Source organism: Protobothrops mucrosquamatus, unplaced genomic scaffold (assembly GCF_001527695.2).
Source record: "Protobothrops mucrosquamatus isolate PMUCROS unplaced genomic scaffold, P.Mucros_1.0 scaffold_24, whole genome shotgun sequence".
Classification (NCBI taxonomy): Eukaryota; Metazoa; Chordata; class Lepidosauria; order Squamata; family Viperidae; genus Protobothrops; species Protobothrops mucrosquamatus.
The window spans coordinates 222,516-241,072 of NW_015386100.1; positions in this window are offsets into that span (position 1 = coordinate 222,516).

Genomic DNA, 18,557 nt, shown 5'->3' on the forward strand with positions numbered 1-18,557 from the left:
TCGGTCCCCCCAACAGATTTGCCCCACGACCCAAGAGACTTGGAGAATTAAGCACAGAGTTTATCCTGAGGTATATACAAGGATAGAAGGAAAATGAGCTGTCCAGCTCCTGAAAAGTTGGAAGAAAGTATAAAATTCTGGTAGTTAGTAGTGAAGCCCGTAGTTTGGAGGAAACTTAGTAGAAACTGCTCTGCCTCCTTCACACTGCCCTCCCCCAAACACATACACTGAGGACATGTGGGGAAAATACCCTTAAGCAAATCTATCTTTAAAACAGGCACAGAATCAATCTGCATTTTATAACATGGTACAAAAGGAGGCACTGTCCCTCCTCCCATCCCTGCTCACTATTGGTTGGGTCAAAAGCAGAAATAAATAAATAAATCCCTTAATTTAATGACAGAGTTGTCTTTTGATGCTCTGTGCTAGAAAATACAATTTGCTATAAGAACAAATTTATTTCCAAGGCAGAACAAAGGTAGATCTCACTTTCTTGTCATTTGGGGTCAGAATGATCAAGACTGAGCCATTACTAGAAACTTTGGGGCATTTTTATTAAATCCATACCAGATTCCTAAGTAGCCAGGTGACCAGCAGATGGGATGGTTGTTTTTTTTTTAATCCCATCTCTGTGTCAGATCAGAACAACCTTTTGTTAGATGAGAACTACTGTATATATACATATTGTTAAATATCTGAGATATTTACCATCTGATCACAATCTGTTTTTAGAGGGAGCCAATGCCTAGTGGCAGAATACTTCCTTTACACGAGGAATAAACAAAATCCAAGTAAACTAAAAGCAAAGAACAAGGTAGCTGCAATGGGTAGCTGCAATGGGAATTCTGCTTTTACGTAAAAGCCTGAAAAAATTACTGCCAGCCCTAAAAGAAAACAGATGAAGAAATAATTAGGTTACAATTCTATACATTCTTAACTAGGAATAAGTCCTACTTACTGCCGTGGTGTGGTTCCTGAGCAAAGTGCTCCACCTGTTAAAATAAAAGATTTCTGATCTTTATGAGAAAGGTTTGGAAATATTCTCTTCCCATCTCTGTCACTTATTCCTTGTCCAAAAAGATGTGTCCAAAAGATGTCCCATCTCAGAGACAGACCTTAAAACTCTCTGCAGAGATATCCCTCATTTTTCATTATTTCTATGCATATGGGCCACTCTTAGTGTCCTCCGCTTCCACAAAAACCACATGGAGTACAGCCCTTAAGTAGAAAAGCCCTTCAAATGGAAAAATCCATGATCTCTCCTTGGGGTAAGCTACAAATTTCGGGAAGATACTTTTGTGAGGACTGCTGCCCAGTGACATACATGGGTACATGGTGGTTGGTGTACAACTCCCATAAGCCATAGTCTATGCCAGGGGTAACTTTAAGACTTATGGACTTCAACTTCTAGAATTTCTCAGCCAGCCATACTGGCTGGGGAATTCTGGGAGTTGAAGTCCACAAATCTTAAAATTGCCAAGTTTGGAGACCCCTGGTCTATGTAGATAGATTATGGGAGGCATTGTTTAAAATATTTGGCGGCACCAAACAGTCTAGACCAGCACAACAAGATCTCCTAAACTTGTCTGTTCAATAGGCCCCTGTAGCTGGATAAACTACCTAGATGACTGGGTAGCTGTCATCTCTTAGTAACTAACCACGGTCTGCTCTGAAGAGTAGCAGGGTAGGTGAGAACCATCTGTACCATTTCAGACTAGAAGAGATATAGGGCTTAAGAAATTAGAATTGGAGATAGCTCCTTCACAAACTACTTTTTGTTGGGCTCCTTTTCTCTGGAGATATTCAGATGTTTTTTAAAATCTACATAGCATTCAGAAAATTATTTTGAGTTATAGACTGAAGTGAGACAATTCATGTCTACTTAGCATCTTGATCTTAACTCATACTACTGCATGTGTAGTTTGGCTCCATTGTAATGCCCATAATTATTTCACCAAGAGCCTTCAGATTGGTAATACTGATGCTACAGCTTGGCCTCTTTTGCATTAGGAGATGCCTTATCTCCTGGATCAATTAACATAGGGCTTTTTTTTTTGTTCATTTGAGTTTGTGTTGTCTCCTGGAAACTGCCTGGGGAAATCCCTGCAGTTTTATTGGCATGGTTTTTCAGAAATGGTTTGCCATTGCTTGCTTCCTAGGGCTGAGTGAAAGTGACTGGTTCAAGGTCATCCAGTTGGCTTTGGGACTGGAGGGACTACAGCAGGACCAGAAATCAGGGTTTCCTTCTAGCTTGGTGCCTTAGTCACTATACCAAATTAGCTCTCTAATGAGTGCTAGGGGGAATTTTGAAATTCCCAAAATGGAGATATTTAACATTTGCAACCCTTTAAAAAAACAAACAAATAGGTTTTAACTGCCTTGGCATCCACCCAGAGTCTTTTGGAGTGGGGCAGCTATAATAAATCATCATCAATGTTATCATCCCAAATTAAGGAATCTCGGGAGCTGAGATTCTATTTCAATCTAATTCAATCTGTACCAAAATTGGGCCTCCCATATCTAAGCGGCATGTATATGATGTGTGTATATCGATGTCAGGGATCTGCAATCTTGACAACTTTAAGACTTGTGGACTTCAGCTCCCAGAATTATCTGGCTGAGGAATTCTGGGAGCTGAAGTCCACAAGTCTTAAAGTTGTCAAGGTTGCAGACCCCTGGTCTATGTGAATGAGTATATGTGTGTATGTCTATGTATATGTACAGATAATCCTCAACTTACAATCACAATTGGGACCAGAATTTCCATTGCTAAGCAAGAGCAGTTGTTAACTGAGTCAGGCCCAGTTTTATGAACTTTTTTTTTACCATGGTTGTTAAGCAAATGACTGCAGTTGTGAATTGACTTTGCTTGTCAGAAGCTAGTTGGAAAGGCTGCAAAAAGCGATCACATGACCCTAGGGGGCACTACAACTGTTGTGAATACACGCTGCTTGCCAAGTGCCTGAATTCTGATCATATAGCTATTGGGAGGAGGACTACGAGGGCTATAAGTGTGTGGAGCAATTGTAAATCACTTTTTTTTCAGTGCTGTTCTAACTTTGAACAATCGCTAAATGAATGGTTGTACATCAAAGTCTATGTATGTGTGTGTGTGTGTGTGTGTGTGTGGTATGTACTATATATAGTATTCTACACCAAGGAAGGTGACATAGAATTCAGTTTCAATGGGCTGCCTAGATTTGGGTCCTGGATGTCCATTATAAGAGTTAGCAGAGTAAATATTCATTCACTGTTGAATATTATGAATGCTTTTAATAGACAAGGAGGTAGAACGGTCCCATAACATTGCCAGTGGAAATTTTATTGAATCGACGCTGTCACAGAAAGGTTGAAAATCCAGCATCCTCCCCCACTAACTACCAAGGAATTAGGTAACCAGGGAAGACCCCTTATGCAAGCTACACAGAACTTCATGGGAAATGCACAAGAACATGGTTGCATAGAAGCTGTCTCCTGTGGCCTGCCTCTTCGACATGTTATCTCCTAAACAATCCTATTGTTGTGTTAGGCTGAGAGATAGTAACCAATTAGAAAGTTTCAGGTCTGAGGCGGATTTAATCCCAGATCTCTCCAGAGTTTGACAATCTGTCTATTATTATAGCATTTTTAATGACCCCACCCCCAAATCGCCTGCCAAAACCATCACTCGATTTGAGATTCCTTTTACAGTATACTAAGCCACTTTCCCTTATCTGATGCCACAGATTTGACCAGATACAAGGGTCTCTTCCCAAAAATCTTACTTAGGAAAATAAAAGCAACTAGAAGTTTGAGGTATAGCCCTCCTGTTTGCCTTCACACACCATTGTTCCACATTGTGGCTTGTTTGAATCAGTAGAAATGACACTGCACTCAACCATAATCCTCACCTAAATGAGCTTTAGTTCTTAGTCACTTTGTTTTGTGATTCCTCTTAGTGTCTGGAAAGACAATTCAGAGTTCCTGATTATCTCATTATTATGTCTCATTTCACACATAGCCACAGCGCGGCCTTCACTGTGTAAAGTCTTCTCAGCTTCCCCGAAACATAGCTTCATAAAGCTGCTGTGAAGCATAAAACTGTTGTGCTTCTTCACCCTCAGAAAACCGAGAAAATTCTCTTTATCATAAGAAATGACCTGGGATTGGAATCGATGGACAATTTTTAAAGTGCAGGTATACTCTGAAACAACATTTCCCCCTTGAAGTAGGGATGGAAGGTAAACATTCTGACTTCTTGCTTTAATTGCCTGGCAACAATCCCTTCCGGGTTAATTAAAAGCATCAGCATGTCTATAGGCACGTCTATTCAAACCTGGCTGTGACAATAACGGCTTAGTCTTGATGGAGGTGTGTTCCTGAGCATGGCTTAAAGCTATGATAAGCATGGACTGTAGCTCCTTGCAGACGTAAGTTCATGTATGAGCAACGATTAGCTGGTTTCTGCTGTGACCTTTGACTTCAGCTTGTGAATGAAGCATTTTCTCACAGATTTTTAGCCATGTCAAGTGGAATAAGGAGGGGGGGGGCTTTGTATGAGGCTGAAGGTCAATTATAATTAATTACTGAGAGGACTGCATGTGAGTCACTCTGTCTTGCTTTGCAGGCCTTTTGGTTCTCCGTTACTTGCCAGTGTGATAGAAAACCATGTCCAAACAATTCCTCAGTTTTGGATCAGATGGATAACACCAGTGCTTTTCATGACAGAAACTTGGCAATCCCCTGCGTACCAGTTTGTCTTTACGGTTTTGACGCACCAGAGCTAATTGAACCACAACAAGTAAATGAGGGGAAAGAATTACTTACTGATTGGTTAAGTTGCTTCTGACATCAGAATGATCTCAGTTCAAACGCACTTGAGTTTGTGGGCATCATTCAGGCTGTGAAGATTCTCCGTCATCCAGGTCATGGTTGTCTCAAAGGTGCTTTTCCAAAAGGCAACTGGACTTTGTTTTTCCTAGGAAAACTTTTGAAAAAGCACCTTTGGGACATTCAGACATACTAATAGAGAATTGCAGGTAGAGGATAAAGGAAACAGCACCGGTAGGTTAGTAGCTGGAGAGAAAAAAATCTGCTATTAATATTACAAGCTCCAGCTATTGTGCCTCTGACTTTTTTTGCAGAACTGTGTGCATGCAAGGACAATTTTAACAACTGATTCCATGTGATTACAGCAACACTAAGCAAGATTAAATTCTGATTTTCAAACGTATAATCCTTAGAATAGGTCTGGCTGGCTGTAATATGGAAATGTTCCCAGGTTGCAGAGGGTAAAACTGAGGCCGAGTTTTATATAGATTTATTTTACTGCAATTACATACTTCCATAATTGGATGACTATTATTTAGTGGCTATCTAACAGTCAACCAATGAAGTAATGATGGTGATACCATCTGCCCTACCTGGACAGTATATCACAAACTCTGAAAGCAATTTGGAAAAGATCCATAAGGTTAGAGTGAGATTGTCTCCCTACATCTTGTTTAGCATTCAGGATGTTGAGCAGATTTCATCCATATTTTTGTGTTTTGTTGGTTTGGGTTTTTTTGTTTTTGAAGTTTGTCTTCCCCTGAAATCAGTTACTACATGCTTGATTCTAAAAATAATTGTAAGTATAAATATGCAGATATAGTTGATGTAGTTTTATGCTTTATATACTTAGTGAAAAAACATACCGGTAACTCTTGTTTTAGTTAATGATTTCTAACATTTTCTGCAGAGGCCAGGCAGGCTGCATTGACCGGTGGCTTGTGTGATAGGAATTGTGGCGGATTATCCTGAAGCAATAAATTCTTCTCCAGCAGGAGTTTTTCTGTTCTAACACATAAACTGGGATTTTGGAGAATTGCAGTCCAACATATCCTGAGGGTATCAAGCTATAGTATATCTCTGCTTGGCACAGAGCAGAACATCAGGGATAATTATTAAAAAATCTAAACCTTACCCTATTAACATATGCTGAAAATAGAGACAATAAAGTCAGACTAATTCTTCTGAATTAAGTCCAGAGACGAGATTAGTTTGTTAAACAAAACTGCACCCTGCAATATTCAGAAGAAAATAGATACAATAGAATAAGAAGCTTCTTGTTGGATATTTTGTGCTAAATTTAGTTACCTCTGGAAACCAGGGTTTTTTCCTCCAAGAAATGTATTAATTTATTAATTGTAAAATTATCATTAAAGAAAAATACAAGAAAGAAATAAAAAAGAAAAAAGGAGATTTAAAAGCATTGCAAAATTAAGATTAAAAGGTTTCAAAATGACATTGATATAAATCTGTAATTGAAATATTTTACATCAATTTGTTTTATATCAATTTCAAAATAAGTCAGTACTAAAATTTTACTTTTATTCAATAATTAACAGCAATAACCAGTACAATTCAAATTAAAAGACAGGTAAAGCAATAGCAATATTTTTTTGCTGATATAATACATTTGTCAAATTGAACAAATAATTTAAAATGGAATGTTATAATCTTATGTTAAGCAGTCTCAAATTTTGGAGGTTGTATAACCCTGTTTCTAAAATTATAATATTTATTTATTTATTTATTTATTTATTTATTTATTATTATTATTATTATTATTATTATTATTATTATTATTAAAAAGGTTTCCACGTTCACTTACATTTTGTATCAGAATTTTTTAAATATGAAGTTAGTTTTGACATCAAGGTATATACACTCACAGCTTAATTTGCTATTCCTCCGTGGAAGGAAATGTTTTCCAATGAGAAGCAGAGAGAACCCTTATCGTACAGAAAAATCAGTTCAGTATTACTTGTGGGAATATAAGATTTAGCAATATTTAATTTAAAAAATAGCAGGCTGTACAGAAAAGTCCATCTTTAGAATGTACCTGTTTGATTCTATTATAAATCGTTTTCCAGAGTTGTTAGGTTTTACAACATTACCACCAGGTATGAAAAATGAAAAATCTTATTATTTAGTTTCCAATATTTTTTTAAAGAATGAATTACCTACTTTGGCAATAAATGCTGAAGCAATATACTGTTGGTAGAACAATCCTCTGCAAAATCTGCATTTTTCTTCCATCAGTATTTCCATTGTTACACACTGATTTTTATATTTAAATGCTGCATCCATTTAATCATGGAGTTTTTCACCTGTTCACTTTTTGAATCATTATTTTCCCAGGGCGTTATAGATAAGGCCCAATAAGTGATATGTATTTTATGTGATCGTTTTTCTTAAATCAATCATATCATTAAGTGATTGGTAATTTTGTCATTCCTTTGGGCTATATTGCTTATTTGTAGATATTGAAACCAATGAGATGAGTTTAGCTATTCTGAAGAGAGTGTCTTGTCCTCCTTGCTCATTAATAATTATGTTTTGCAGTCTGCACTAATTATTATCCCTGATCAAATGTCTTTGCATATTCTCCTTCACGAAAATAAAGGAGGCGATACATCTCCACTAATTCTATTTTCTATATTTATCATATGTTTTTAAAACATTATTTATTATAAAATGATGCCTTACAGACCAACGAAAGTCAGTTCGGTGTAGCGATTAAGGCATCAGCAAGAAGCTGAGAGGACATGAGTTCTAATCCCAACTTGGACACAAAGCCAGGTGGGTGATTTTGGTCTAGGCATTTTCATTCAGCACTAAGAAAGAAGCAATGATGAGCCATTTCCGAAAAACCTTGCCAAGAAAATTGCTGGGGCCTATCCTGGAAGTCACCTGGAGTCAAGAATGACTCGAAAGTGTGTGCATGCGCACTCAAGCACATACACATGCAATCACCACCAAAGGTATTCATGCAACTCATCTGGAAGTCTTACTCCTTTGATAGAAGCAGCTCAACTGTAATCAAACAACGGTATTAATAGCCTATCCCAGGCCCTTGGGAAGGACTTGATAGGAGGATAAACATGCCAAATCCAGGGTAAACATCTGGCTATGTGACCAACCATAATAATAATAATTTGGAACAGTTGACCTTCTGGGACAATAAGGTTTATTGTTAATAATTAATATTATTAAACGCCAACATCTGCCTATCCCAGATCCTTGGGAAGGACTCAATAAGTGGACAAAAATGTCCACTGTCTTAAAACCTGGCTGATGGTGTGACCAACCATAATGTGATATAATATGATATAATCCAGTCTATTCAAAATATTAATATTTTGATTAAATTTATTATATTCATTACCTACCTGAAGAAGCAGAGCTCTCACAAGAATTGTGCTTCTCTTTAAAAGGTGCTAACCTTGACTGCCTCATTGTTAAGATCTGGAAATACTGAATTCGCTCATTTAAAAAAATAATAATCCAGAATTCTATCAAATTGTTCCAAACTTTTGTTGTTATTTGTTTGTTTGTGGTCAACGCCCATATTTTCTCAGTTTGGATTATTCATCGGAGCCTCTTATGGTTTCAAGTCAACATTTGTTTGTTTTTTCTTTTTGGGCCCACTATGTTTTATTTCTTCCTCTTGTTTTTCTGGTTACAAGAAATAAATAACTTGGACATAAAGCAATAATATTCTATTGAGTTATTTCTTCATCCTTGGCTTTCTAGTTTTCTGTCCACACTAATAACATCCTTGGGATCTAAATGTGCTCAGCCCTCCCTGGGTTCCTGAGGGGGGTTTCTCTCTCTTTCTAAAAAACGTCTATTCTGCAAAATTTGGGAGTTTCTCTAAATTTTCTGGTACTCACATTGTGTACCTGCATAACACTTCTTCACATAGATAAGCACTCATGTTCAGAATGAGTTTAGTTTATAACCTATTTATGGTTTTTTTAAATCGTGCAATTCTAAGAGCTTTCAATTCTGTTTCCATACCTGAAACAGTGTTGTAGTGACTAAATTCCTTTCATTTTTTTTTCATTATGGGAAAGTGTTGAATTACCCGTACCTTGTTGGATGATCGGAGAAAAATGAACAGGAGCAGTCTCCTGTTTCAGTCAACCAGATGCAGGTTAATGGGTAGAATGCTTAATTAACATTGGGAAAGATTTGGCCAGACTAGGGCCTACTTCTGGGTAAATACTATGGAAAGATGTGTGACTTTATGGCATGTGGGATTTCTATTACAAAGAACAACACTCCTCCCCCAATGTTTTAGCAATACTACAGAGCTACAGTTATGATCACAACTGAGACCGACATTCTGTTGCTAAGTGAGACATTTGTTAAAGTGAGCTTTGCCCCATTTTACGCCCTTTCTTGCCACCGTTGTTAAGTAAATCATTGCAGTTGTTAAGTTGGTAACCCGGTTGTTAAGTGAATCTGGCTTCCCCCATTGACTTTACTTGTCAGAAGGTTGCAAATGGTGACCACGTGACTCCAGGTCACTGCAACGGTCATAAATATGAGTCAGTTGCCAAGAGTCTGAATTTTGATCATGTGACCATGGGGATGCTGCGACAGCTATGTGGAAAATAAGTAATTTTTTTTCAGTGCCATTGCAACTTTGACTGGTCACTAAATGAACTGTTGTAAGTTGAGGACTACCTGCATATGGTTGAGACAGAGTAAGTTTTTTCTAGGTACACAACAGGAGAGCAACGTTAAGAACCTCTCTGTCATTGTTGACTGGAAATTATGTGTGAGGCCAAGGGATAACACAGTCTTGTATGGCTCTCCCTTTTTAAAATCAAGCTCGGCAATTTTTAAAAAATTTTTTTTGAGGTGAGTTTGTTTGACATTAGCCATGTTTTCTGATATCATTTTCAGGAACTGATTTCCTGTGTGTTTTTCACATTGTCACACATCCTGACCTCCCACAGAATCTGAATAGATGGTGGCTAAAGAGCACAAAACTCCAAAGAAGAAAGAAATGTTTGTTTGCAGTTAAGCTGAAGCTGAGCAGGGGGATAGCAAACGAATATAAGAATTGTGGGTGGTTTTCTCAGGAAAAAGTAAGACCCATTTTTTTAGCAATGTACTCCTATATTTAGAACTCCTGAAACTGGACACATATGCCGCATTTATGGGCATGCATATGTACTTCGCTTTAACTAATTCAGGCATTATATCCAAAATAGTCTTACCAGAGCTCAGTCCAAGAATATAATTTTAATATCTGCAGTAAGCTCTACTAGAAGGTAGGAAATGCCTCCTGAATAATTGCAGAGTACTTCTTTCTTACCTTGCATTATTAATATTTGTAATAGCTCTTCATTGCTAGCCATAATCAAACCCAAGCTTCAAACTTCAACATTATATATCTTCTACTATTTCTCCAGCACTTCCTCCTCCCTATTGCTCTTACTTCTATATTAAACTTTGCTACTGGGTTGGAGATGTTTCTTTGTTAAAAATGTGTATTTATATATCCTGTTTCCTCCAAAGACATTGTAACACCCCAGGGTAGTGGGTTAGGCTGAGAACTGGAGACTTAAATAGAGAAATTGAGCTCTGTATCCCTAGGCTGGATGTCCTTAGTTTGTCCACCTTTCAAAAACTAAGGGCTTGGCTTCAGAGGCTGTAGGTGCTTCATCACTGGAGGATTTTAAGAAAAGGCTGGACAGCCACCTGTCTGAAATAGTATAGGGCAGGGGTCTTCAAACTCGGTCCTTTTATGACTCACGGACTTCAACTCCCAGAATTCCTCAGCCAGCCTGCCTGGCTGAGGAATTCTGGGAGTTGAAGTCCGTGAGTCATAAAAGGGCCGAGTTTGAAGACCCCTGGTATAGGGTCTCCTGCTTGAGCAAGGGGTTGGAATAGAAGACCTCCAAGGTCCCTTCCAGCTCCATTCTGATTGATTGGTTGGGTAAGGAGATAATTTTCTTTCCTCCATCCACCGTGAAGCTGGACAGCTGGTCCTTGCAGGATCTTTGCTGTACCTTCTTTTCTTGGCTAATTAGGTTGAAGCAAAGGAAGGAGAGGAGGGGGTCTCCCGCCTCCTCCCCCCTCTCCCCCCCCTCTCTGCAACGTGCCTTGCTATGCACAGAAAGCCACTCAGCGACAAGGCCATCTTTGTGGCTGTTGCTTGCGTGCAGAATTCCCCCCCCGCCTCCCCCCTTCCAAACATTAGCTGCCCTTAAACATCCTCAGCTGAGAGTGGTGCTACACAAAGCTGCAAGGGAGAGATAGCTCAGGTTTAAGAGTGCCAGGGAACATGTCGCAGCGCTACTAGAATAAAAGCCCATTCCTGGACCCACAAAGATGATGCATATTGAAAGCATTTTTAGTCGGTCACTTGCAACCTGGCCTTTGCATTCATTGTAAGGCACTGAGAAAATCTCAGCCCCGTTCTCAACGGTAAGACCCGCCAAACGAAAGACATCCAATCAACTGCTTTTCAATTGTTATTGAATTACATAATCAATTAACTATGTGTATATTAATACACCATCTGCAGGGATGTCTCTTTGAGATGCCTGAAATATAATTTTTTTTTTTTTAAAAAAATCAAACTATCGTACATGGTTATTTAAGGAAAATAATAATTTTCTTTTTTTTATTCCTTGTTTTCTGGGATTTGGAAAATACCGAGATGATCTGCCTTATCCTTCTGTCTTTGCACATTAATTAAGTAATGCTTTAGAAGATGATTGATGTAGCAATTCCTGGCTGCAGCGTCTATGTGTGCTGTAAAGTAAAAGAACACATTAAGTGATTGGGGGTTTTTTTTTCTCACCTTTTAGTGGCATCCCAGATTTTTCTGCCAGAGACAGCTGCACCATTCTTACTGTTGGGTGGTTTTTGTTTTTATTTTGGGGTGGGTGGGGGTTATAAAACGCTATAAAGGATCTTGTGGATTTGGTGGTACTGTAATAAAAAGGCATAATAATTGGAGCTATTTACAAGGCATTAACGTTTACACTGAATAACTCAGAAATAGAGTGTTAATCAGAACAGGTCATGGGATGTGACTCAGCCTGCACAGGCTACTTGAGGTAGGTTCTGAACTGCAGATATTGACCATTACAGATATAAGATTTTTTTTTTGTATGGTGGTTAGGGGCACGGGAAAGCAGAAGAAAACATGGAACATGCAAAAATTGGTAGTTACTGGTTAATTCCAAGTGAGATTCAAAATTTTATTTTTTAAAAAAATTTTAGGCTTTTTTATCCCGACTTTATTATTTTTATAAATAACTCAAGGTGAAAAACATACCTAAAATCTCCCTCTTCTTCCCCCTCCTCCTCTTCTTTCCCCATAACAACAACCGTGTGAAGTGAGTTTGGGCTGAGAGAGAGTGACTGGCCCAAAGTAACCCAGCCTGCTTTCAGGCCAAAAGTGGGACTAGAATTCACCATCTCCTGGTTTCTAGCCTGATGCCTTAATCCAAGGGTCTTCAAACGTGGCCCTTTTATGACTTGTGGACTTCAAGCCCCAGAATTCCTCAGCCAGTGTGCCTGGCTGAGGAATTCTGGGAGTTGAAGTCCACATGTCATAAAAGGGCCAAGTTTGAAGACCCCTGCCTTAATTACTAGACCAGGGGTAGGCAACCTCGGCTCTTTTATGACTTGTGGACTTCAACTCCCAGAATTCAAGAGTCAGCATAGCTGACTCAGGAATTCTGGGAGTTGAAGTCCACGAGTCATAAAAGAGCCGAGGTTGCTTACCTCTGCACTAGACCAAACTGGCTCTTGTCCCATTTCCTTTACCTGGGACCTAGAAAAGTGACTGATTCAGATGTCCATGGGCAAGAGGCCTTCAGAAGCCATCTCCTGGCTGTTCTGCTGAAGCCTTCCCCCTGAGGAAGGAGGTCCTTTTGCTCCTCTTTCCTATATGTGGTTTTCCTTCTTTGTGATTCCCTTTCCTGCAGATAATAAGTATTCTGGATAGACACATGAATGATGACTCTGACAAACAATGTTCTGGTTCATAAGAAAAGCTATGTCAACGTGTCCTTGAAGACAAACATATCAATGGATAAACCGCAGCAGAGATCCTTATGAACGGCTGATAAACTATTTTTGCAAAACTGTCATAGAATCATAGAGTTGGAAGTGACCTCTGAGGTCACTTGATTCAGAATCCTGACAGATGACCATCCAGTTTCTCTTGAAGATATCCAATGAAGGAAAACGTATCACTTGATGTGGTACTAATTCCACCGGATGACAGTTCTTTCTCAGATCTAGTCTGAAGCTGCTTACTTGTAGCTTTAACCCACTGATTCAGATTCTCTTTTCTGGAGCATAGGGAATAAGTGCTATGAGACCTTATAAAAGAATGCTTTGCCAGTATTTTTGACTGCATGTCATACAATATCTTTCTATTGGCCAGTGACCATGGGAAAAAAAACCCTTTAAATTTCAAACTTCTGGAGAATAAGAGCTTGCCTATCCCCCAAATCTCTCATTTGCTTTATATGAATGATCTGAAGCTTTATGGAAAATCAGAAATCAAAATCCAGTCATTGACGAGTACCATAAGAATTTTTAGCACAGATATAACAATGGAATTTGACCTAGAAAAATGTGAACAAGCAGCAATAATTTGGGGTAAAATCACAAACAGCAATAGAACTGAGTTGTTGAATGGCTAAACTATCTGGAGCCATCAGGATGAAGCCTACAAGTATCTGGATAACATCAAGCATGGATAAGTTAAAAATGTAATAAATAAAGAATGCATCCAAAGAGAAAATTGCTAAAGACAAAATCAAGCGGTAGAAACACCATCGGAGCCATCAACATCAGGGCCATACCTGTGATATTATACATTGTGGAATGATTAACTGACTACAAGCTGAACTGGGCAGTTTGTATATTAAAAAACCCCAAGAAAACTGATGATGTCTGTAGTCACTATGCATTACATCCCAATGGTAATATTAATAGTTTATACCTGCCCCACAGAAATGAAGGCAGAAGTTTATTTCAAGTCAGACAAACTGTCAGAGAAGAAAAGCATGTTGATTACATAAAAGATGGCCAAGAACAAGCATTGACGCAAGTTAAAATTGGAACTTACTGAATGTGCAGAAAACAAAACATGAATACTGAACTACTGTAATAAAAACATGAATGGAATGCTGGCCAGAAAAAAAAAACATTATTTCTACAAAAGATCAAGGGAAAAGTGGATAAAGATGAAACCTGGCAATGGTTTACAAGTGGAACATTAAAAAAACGAAACTGAAGGCTTGATTGTGGCTGCTCAGGAAAAAAAGATATTCAAACTAATGCAAGCAAGGCGACATTTTTTTAAAAAATCATAAAATATTTCAAAGTGTGGATTGTGCAAAGAAGCAGAAGATCACACACTGAGCTCAGGCAAGAAGATTGCACAAATGGTTTATAAACAATGACATAACACATTCACCAAAATGATTCACTGGAACATCTATAAAAGTTACCATGTGCTAGTAATGAAAAACTGGTGGAAATAAGAGTTTAAAAAGTAGTTGAAAATGAGCAGGTTAAAATATTGTGGGATTTCGGAATACAACTTTTAAAGTCTTGGCCTATAACCCGCCAAATTTAACTGTGATTGAACAGATGAAAGTGTGTGGATAATTGATGTGGCAATACCAGGAAATAGTAGAATAGAAAATAAAGAATTGGAGAAGATCACAAAGTATCAAACTCTGAAAACCAAAATTGAAAGATTATGGCATAAACTGATCATGATGGTCCCAGTGTTTATTGGCACACTGGGCACTGTATCCCAAAATCTTGAACAGCACTTAGAAAATCTGCACATTGATAAAATTTCCATTTGCTAATTACAAAAGGCCACACACTGCTTGGAACCACAAATATACTGCACAGATAAATAATAACATCCTATATTCTTGAGAAGAACTCGGCGCATATGAAGGCCAACACCAGCCAAAGGACTGGCAGCTGTGATTTTGTAGATATAATATAAATAATAACATCCTGCATTAATGTTTTTAATATTAGACAACAATATTTATCTATCCCAGGTCCTTGGGAAGGATTTGATAGGTGCCAAATCCAGTCTAAACATCTGGCTGAATGTGCAACCAACTATAATAATAATAGATGGTGTGGTACAATAATTGAACTAGGGCTGAAAGATTTAAAGTGGTACCTTGGTACTCAACTGCTTTGAAACTCATCGAATTTGGTACTCAATGCATTTTGATGTGAAAATTTTGTCCCGGTATTCATCATTTGTTTGGTACTCAATGCACAAGCTAGAACTTGTAGGTGTCGGCTGCCTTCTGACTCACTACATTACTCCTTATGGGAACAATGTATTTGGTATTCATTGTTTTTGGTACTCATCACGCCTCCTGGAACCACTGTACTTTCAAATCTCCCTTTAGCTATGGAAATTCACCTTTGACTTTGGGCAGTAAGTCATTCTCAGTCCACCTGAGAAGGAATTACAGGTAGTCCTCGACTTACAACAGTTCATTTAGTGACCGTTCGAAGTTACAATGGCACTGGAAAAAGTGACTTATAACCGTTTTTCACACTTATGACCATTGCAGCATCCCCATGGTCACGTGATTTACATTCGGATGCTTGACAGCTGATTCACATTTATGACGGTTGCAGTGTCCCGGAGTTATGTGATCCCTTTTTGCGACCTTCTGAGAAGCAAAGTCAATGGGGAAAACCAGATTCACTTACTAACTTAACAACTGCAGTGATTCACTTAACAAATGTGGTGAGAAAAGTCGTAAAATGGGGCAAAACTCACTTAACAAATTTCTCACTTAGCAACATAAATTTTGGCCTCAGTTGTGCTCATAAGTCGAGGACTGCATGTATTATGGGGTTATATTATAATGTATGGCTCCCTAGTGTTCCTGGAGAAAAGGCAGAATACAAATACATGCTGTAGGCCAGGGGTAGGCAACTTTGGCTCTTTTATGACTCGTGGACTTCAACTCCCAGAATTCCTGAGCCAGCATGGCTCAACTTGGAAGCCTCTCCCTTTCCCCTCAGCATGGCTGGCTCAGGAATTCTGGGAGTTCAAGTCCATGAGTCATAAAAGAGCCAAGGTTGCCTACCCCTGCTGTAGGCTATGTATTTAAAAATAAAGCATTAATGTTTGTTACTTTACTTCTTATATATGAAGGTCCACTTATCTCCAATCCTTTCTGCCCAGCCCAGTACATTCCATCAGAGAAGGCATCCTCCAGGTCCTCTCTATTAAATATTGTCATTTTGCAGGACGGAAGAAGCATGCCTTCTTTGTCTCAAAAACACACGCATCCACACAAACGCATGCATGTAAACACATGCAGAAACACACACCTGGAACAGCATCCCCCCAGAAATAATGATAGCAACTTCTCTCCTTCAGGAAATCACTTAAAACCTGGCTTTGGTCCCAGGTCTGGAGTTAAATTAGTGTTGCATTTTTGGGGGGAGGGGTGTGTGCTTTGTTTTGTTTGATTTGTGTTGCTTTTGTTGTTACCGGGCTGTCTGTATGGTATTATGTTTCATCGGTTTTTATGGATTTTTGGGGGGTGGTGGTGGTATGCCATTCAAAGTCCACTGGAGTTGATAAGCTAGCTATAGCAAATTTGGATAGATAGATAGATAGATAGATAGATAGATAGATAGATAGATAGATAGATAGATAGATAGATAGATAGATAGACAGATAGACAGACAGACAGACAGACAGACAGACAGACAGACAGACAGACAGACAGACAGACAGATAGATAATACAGGTAGTCCTCAACTTACAACAGTGACCGTTCAAAGTTACAGCACTGAAAAAAGTGACTTATGATCATTTTTCACAGTTACAACCTTTGTAGCATCCCCATGATCATGGTTTATACTTATGACCAGGGTCACATGATCCCCTTTTGCAACCTTCTGACAAGCAAAGTCAATGAAGAAGCCAGATTCACTTAACAACCGGCTTCCTAATTTATCAACTGCAGTGATTCACTTAACAATTGTGGCGAGAAAGGTAAGAAAGGTAGTAAAATGGGGCAAAACTCACTTAACAAGTGTCTCACTTAGCAACAGAAACTTTGGGCTCAATTGTGGTCGTAAGTCAAGGACTACCTGTAGATAGATGATAACTAGATAGCTAGATAGGATAGATAGATATAGAGAGCTATCTGGCTAGCTAATAGACAGACAGACAGGTATAGGTAGGTAGGTAGGTAGGCAGGCAGGCAGGCAGGCAGGCAAGCAGGAAGGCAGACAGACAGACAGCTAGATGATAGATAGATAATTTCTTTATAGTTATATAGCCTACAGTGTGTGTGTGTGTGTGGGATCTTTCCAGATATTGCTGAACCATTTTTCTTAGCATCTCCTACCCTCAGTGGTTTAGGCTTAACTCCAGTTCAGTAGAATCTGAAGTCTTAGTGATGTTCCATTTGTAGCTTGAAGGAAGTTAGCATCTGAGGAGTGGAGGGACATTAGGAAATTAGGAAATCCTCATCCTTCCTATGAGTAGATCTAATAGAATCCACAGGCATGGAACTTGGCCATGCCTCTTTGGATATCCTAAATGACCATTGAATACATCCCAGATTACTTTTTATATTGCTCTACAGCAGGGTGCCCAACTGTGGCAACTTTTAAGACCTGTAGGTTTCAACTCCCAGAATTCCCCAGCCAGCCAATTCTGGGAGTTGAAGTCCACAAGTCTTAAAGTTGCCCAGGTTGGACACCCCTGACCTAAAGCTTTGCCAATGCAAAGCCTTCTAGCCTATAAGGGAAGCGTCTTAGAAAAACCTTTCCTAGATTGTGCCCATAAACTGCTTTCTACTTGGTTTTCCCTGGATTTCCCATCAGGAGAATCACTTCCAGCTCTCCAGAGTTTATCGAACTCATCCTTGAAAAAGTATCACTGCTGGCATTTGTATTCTGCACTTCACACACTAGGCAAATTTTGTACCGGGCTGGTGAGTCACTGTCCTCCCTCCCCTTGATTCTCTCCTCGCAGTACAGGAAATGTTTATCAAAGACCTGCTTAATCTCTGTTAACAGAAGCCTCTTGATTTCCAGGAAGTATCCGCACATTTTTTTCCCCTCGGATGACTGAATCGTGATATTTTACTGCTGAAGCTTTATGACTTTTTGGCACTACTCTGATGATATAATTCCAGTAGAAAGTGAGAAAGGCTGTTGGTCTAGAAGATTCATGTTTCACTTGAGTAGTTTAAAAGAATTAGCAATGCCCTTTCTATACTTGCAAAGTCAAGAGAAGTGAAGAATGACCAAGGTACATACTTACCTGTACAATGAAATCTTTTCTCTGCCTGCTGGGGCTAAGAAGTCTCTTGGTTTGAATCTCCTTTTCACAATTAATCCTACAAGTTCATTAAGTAGGGGAGCCAGTTTGCTCTAGTCTAGTGGTTAAGGCATCAGGTGAGAGACCAGGAGACAATGAGTTCTAGTCCCACCGTAGGCACAAAGCCAGCTGGGTGACCTTGGGCCAGTCATTCTCTCTCAGCCCTAGATTGCAGGCAAAGGAAACCACTTCTGAAATCTTGACAAGAAAACTGCAGGGACTTGACCAGAGAGTCATCAGGAATCAACAGTGACTCAAAGGCATATTTATTTCATTAGTCCAGGGATAGGCAACTTGGCACCATCCAAGTGCTTTGGACTACAGCTCCCATCAAACCCAGTCAGGAAAAAAATTGGTAAGAAAG